Below are 6,000 nucleotides of genomic sequence, written 5' to 3'. Positions count from 1 at the left end.
TATTACAATATACAGTCAGATCCTGGAAATTGATAAGAGCAAAACCAACAGTATTAAAGGAAATAAAGGGGCACGTGTAACGGGCAGTTTGTTGTTGTCGAAATGCAGAGAGAACTAAGCACATGCAAAGGTGCTTGGTCTCCGTAGCAGGTAGGTGAATCTCTCCTCCACCCACCAGGCAACAATTTACAAGACCAGGAATCATCCGCGCTGGGGCAATTATAGGGCAATGATCTTTCTCGTGCACACCTGCTGCACATGTGGATGAAAATCACTTTTAAAAACAACCATCTTATTGTAGATATTAAAATTTTAAATATGCACAAATTGTGGGAGTGCAGAAATGCCTGTCTTTCTGCTGAAATGAAAGTTAGAGCCTAATCGAATGCCTGTGCAAATATCAGTACAGGTATATTTATAGCAAAGTATTTACAGTTGGATGAAGCAGCAAACAACTTGAGTAGTTAGTTATCAATAGGAGTACTTTTAGTGAATAACTTGCACTTATACTACAAAAGATGGATATATAAATATTATTAATAACTCACTGCCTTCTAGTTGATTTTAACTCATGGTGACCCTATAGGCCAGAGTAGTGGCCGCCATGGGGTTTCCAAGGTCATAAATCTTTATGGAAACAGGCTGGGACCTCTTCTCCCATTGAGTGGCTGGTGGGTTTGAAACACCAACCATTTAGCTTGCCAATGAGTGCTTAACCACTGCACCACTAGAGCTCCCCTCTATTCAAAAGAGTGATTTCTAAAGTTTTGTGTGTGTGTGTGTGTGTGTCCTGGATAGATGGTCAATAATTTTTTTTAAATTAAAAAAGTGTGAGTGTATTAATGTGTGTTGGAGTCTCTGTGTATGCAATTTTGTATGATTACACACATGCCCACACACATAAAAGATGTATTTCTGTAGGCCTGCAAACCGTGAAGAAGGATCTGCCACTCTGCCGGGGCACTATGCGTGTTGTTCGGTGCTGTCCAAGTGGGTGATACTCATGGCTGTATTCTGTGCACCGGAGCCAAACACGCCCGGTCCTGCGCCATCCTCACCAGTGTTGCTACACATGAGCCCATTTGTGAAGCTGTGCGAATCCATCTCATTGAGGGTCGCCCTCTTTTTCATTGACCCCCTCCCTTATCAATCTATGACCTCTCCTTTCGGTAATATATCCAAATCACAAAAGACCCAGGAGCATCCTGGTTGCACTTTTTCCAAGACAGACCTGTTCTTCTGCCAGCCTGTGGTCATTTCAGTTGGTTAGCAGGGAGGGATGTAATGTTTGGAAAAGAAAGCAAGAACAACAAACAAAACATCAAACGCACTGGCATCAAGCTATTCTGATAGGACAGAGTAGAACACCTCTTTGGGTTTGTGAGGCTATGTATCTTTACAGGAACAGAAACCTCATCTTTCTCCCACAGAGCAGCTGGGCGATTCAAACCACTGACCTTGACATTAAGCTCAGTGGAAAGGGAGGACTTTTACTTACAGGATTCATCTGTGTTTGACTTGTTGCAAGTAGCCTCTATTAGTATTAAAACGAACAATTATACTAAAAATGCTATCACTACTATCCAGTGTATTCTCATAGCAACCCTACAGGGCAGGCTAGACTACAGGGCAGGCTAGAGCTGCCCCCGTGGGTTTCCAAGACGGTACATCTTTATGGGCATAGAAAGCCTCATCTTTCTCCTGCACTAAAAATAATAGTTCACCTTTATTTTTTTACTTTTATTTATTTTATTAGGGGCTCATACAACTCTTATCACAATCCATACATATGCATACATCAATTGTATAAAGCACATCCATAATAGGTCACATTTAATACACATTTACCGCACAGTACCAGAGTCTTTTAAGAATTTATCTCATTTGATTTTTAAAACATACTGCTACAGATTGAATAGCGTCCCCTCAAAATATGTGCAAGTTTGGCTGGGTTGTCATTCTTCGTGGTTTGGCAGTTCTGTAATGAGCTCCCATGACGGACTCGGATGTGACAAAGCACTGAAAATATTAAAGGTGGGATTCAGCATGCTTACTCTCACCAGAGCCCTGGGGCATGGTCTGCAACACTGTTTAGTTTAGGAGAGATAAAAGGAGGGAGAAGCAAGCTAACTCAGAGGGCCCTCCTACTACCAAGATATAAGAATAGGAAATAGAGTGGATGTTTTGGACCTGGGGTCCCTGCACGAAGGAACCCCTAGATGAGGAGGATCAATGCTAACAGCCATGAAGTTCTCCAGCGTCTGCTGAGCCTACTGATCCTGAAAGGAAACAAGGACCTCTTTTCCCTAGATCGGCAGAGGTCAGCCTTCTCTAGACTCTTCTTGAAAACCTGCGCGAGAACACAATTGTTTCTTAAAACCATTCCTGTATGGTGCTTCTGTTACAGCAGCGCCAGACAACTAAGACACATACTCATAGGATGTTAGAATATTATCTTCACCATTTTATAGATGAAGGAGGAACGAGCCTCAGGGGGGTTTGTAGCCACTTACGAAGGCTGTATTTTAGTAATCAGGAAACCAGAATTTAAACTCTAGTAGGGGAGCCCTGGTGGCTAGTGGCTAGGAGTTGGGCTGAGATCCAAAGGTCAGCAGTTTGAAACCACCAGCCACTCCACGGGAGAAAGAGGGGACTGTGTACTCCCGTAAAGAGTTACGGTTTCAGAAACTCACTGGGGCAGTTCTACCCATCAATTAATTAGAAATATAATAGATTGAGCACATGAAATTGGAGTGCAGTTATAACAGCAAACACACCTAGCACTTGTGCTCTGTACTTTCAGCATGGTCAATCACTAACTTTATATGGAAGAGAAGTAAAAAACGTTTGTGGGGAAAAAAATCATTATCTTTTGATTGCTGTTTTCCCCAGGAACTTGTTGAAGGCCCCTTCTCCATAATCAAACTCCAAACTTACTGTTCTGGTGACAATTCCGACTCTTAGCGACCCCATCGGACAGGGTAGGACTTCCCCTGTAAATTTCCCAGATTGTAACTCTGGACCAGTTTCTTCTCCCTCCTATACAGTCTTAAGTTTATTCATTTATGTGCCGATTTTCTCATAGAGCAAAGACTCTTCTTCATTTGCAGCAGCCACGAGTCTCAGGGTATTGATTTAAATATTGAATACAAGGTTTTAAATATATATACTATGTTCCATTAACTGATAAACCAAAAAAGAAAACTGCAAACTCAGTGCCAGCAAGTTGATTCTGACTCACAGTGACCTTGTAGGGCAGGGTAGACCTAACTGCTCCTGTGAGTTTTTGAGATTGTAACTGTTCATGGAGTAAAAAGTCTCGTTTTTCTCCCACGGAACCGCTAGTGGTTTCAAACCGGGGGTCTTGTAGATTGCAGCCCAATATGAATTAACAATACATGTAAATGGGAGAAAATCATCAAGTTTGCGCATTTTAAGAGTCGGCGATGCAATCCTCTGCAACTGCGCACGCGCACACCACGGAAGCCCGCAGGGCTTGTATAGACACAGTGACGGGCCAAACTCTGGCTGGAGGAACACAGGTGGACAGAGAGTCAATTTGCATCCATTATTCCACAGTGTCGTTTAAAAGAGTCACAACGTTTCAAGAGTCATATATGTTTAATCACCTCTTTGACCTATTTCCATATAAATGTTCTGAATTTCTGGTCCCAATTAGATTAAATTTCAAAAACTGCTTTTTGGACATAATGTTGGCATTTTAAAAAACATCCTTTTTGAAACATAATTTTGCACAAAATTTGGGCTTTCTTGTGGTGTGTCTTCCTTCCTAGATGTACTAATGATGCAACATTTTTGTTAAGGATCATTTTATTGGGGGCTGTTACACCTTTTATAGCAATCCATACATCAATTGTATCAAGCATATTTGTACATATGTTGCCATCATTATTTTCTAAATATTTCTTTTCTATTTGAGCCCTTGGTATCAGCTCCTCTTTTTAGCTTCCCCCCCATTACTCCCCCCTTCATGACCCCTTGATAAATTATAATTATTTTCATATCTTACATCGACTGCTATTTCCTTTCCCTCACGGTTTCTTTCCTCCTCTTCCCCCCACGTTCCCCCCTACACTCCTACTTCCTCCCATTGCTGTTCATGAGGGGTTTATCTGACCTGGATTCCATGTGCCGTGAGTTCTTATCTGTACTTGTGTACATGCTCCGACCTAGCTAGATTTATAAGGCAGAACTGGGATAATGATTGTGTGTGTGTGGGGGGGGGGGGGGAGGGTGATGAAGCCTCAAGGAACCAGAGGGATATTGTGTGTGTTTCATTGGTGCTAACTGATGTAACATTTTTAAAAAACAAAATTTATTCGCTGGACCTGTGTCTGGTTCCTGGTCAATGTACTTTGGAGTGGGCTGGATGTTAAACTTTGGCCTTTTCTCTGATTTGTGGCCTTCCCAATCCTTTTGCTTTCTGTTTCCCAAAGACTAGATGAAGCAGATAATAACATGATGGTGCCTGAGAAAGGATTCATTTCACCAAGTAGTTTCCTAATGGAGACACTCACTCAGAAAGGTTCCTTTCGATGAGTCAAGTAATGCTCTTGTCCTAGCAGGACCTCAGTCTCTCCTTCTACAATATTAAGCTAAGGAACCTCTGGAGCTGCTTCTGTCACATTCACTCACATGCACATTTACCTCGTCCAATACATGCTCAATACACAGATGAGCTCAAACACAAGATCAATCGTGAGGATGGCGCAGGACTGGACCGTGTGTCGTTCTTTTGTCACACAGGGCTGTTGTGAGTTGGAAGTAGCTCGACAGCACCTAACAACAATTTTATGCTCAGCATTTGGGGGGATTCAAATACCTCATCTTTGCTCTTAGGGAACTAAGGGCTTGCTCTGGGGGAGAAGTTCGTGATGGTTACAGCATGATTGTAGTTGGCATTCAAAAATCATTCCTTTCATGTATGGGTCTACTGAAATGCCAGGTTCCAGAACGCAGGGACTAGCAGAGCTTTGTTATATCTGTAAAAAACAACCCCCCCCACCCGCAATTGTGTTTTGTTTCCCCGAATGTAGGCAGAGTTGGTTTAACTGTGTGGAGCAATGCACAGGAGGTCTGCCCAGAGTCTAGACCTGTTCTTCCATGTCCATAGACACACTTTCTGCTCCAGCAAAGTAGAGCCGCTGGGAGAGGGAAAAGCCCACGGAGCTCTGTCTTTCCAGGCTTTAGAGCACTAATAAAATGTTTGATTGATAGCGAGAGCAAGATGTGTTTCCCCCCCCTCCCCCCCCCCCCCGCCAAACCTTTTATTTAGTTAACATAATTGGTGGCTGTTCAACTGATAATTATTGCGGTGGCTCTACCAGATGTCACTCCTTGACTAATAACTAGTCCCCAAGTCCCCTGCCCACACCCAGTGTTTGCTCTCTATTGACCAGCAAGCACAAAGGTAAGGACGAAGGGCAGAGGCTTCTTCTACAGGACACGGCTGAAGCATAAGGCAGAAGCTTTATGACTGTGTGATCTGATTGGTCAGTGTCATACTTTTCAGTAATTTGAATAAAAATGTCAACCTTGTGTGTGTGTACATATTAATCTGTAATCTAACAATACTTATTCTTACGGATCAGGAATTTAAAAAAAATTGAAAACCACCATTCTGTACAGGAAGGGACTGTTCTTTTCTACGTCAACGGCTTCCTCAGGGAAGAGACCACCTGGGAAGCCTGAAGCGGAGAGTTTTTATTATTCTTACCCTTACCCTCTATGGCGATGGCACTGACAGAAACTTCCTTTGTTGAGTATGTCAGGAAAAAAGATACAATGGTTTAAAGAAAAACATTAAGTAAGTCATAGTACAAATGGTGCATAGCTTAAAGTGGGAAGGTGCTGTGAGAATGACTATAATTTTGGAAATTCCTCATCCAACGAAACCTTCTATTAGATAGATAATAAAATGATGGTGCCTGGGGATGGATTAATTTATCTCAGCTAGGAAGGGGCGGGTGGGGACTGGAT

This window comes from Tenrec ecaudatus, chromosome 9 (assembly GCF_050624435.1).
Source record: "Tenrec ecaudatus isolate mTenEca1 chromosome 9, mTenEca1.hap1, whole genome shotgun sequence".
Classification (NCBI taxonomy): domain Eukaryota; kingdom Metazoa; phylum Chordata; class Mammalia; order Afrosoricida; family Tenrecidae; genus Tenrec; species Tenrec ecaudatus.
The sequence above is the reverse complement of the archived record's forward strand: the minus strand, read 5'-3'. Positions refer to the sequence as shown.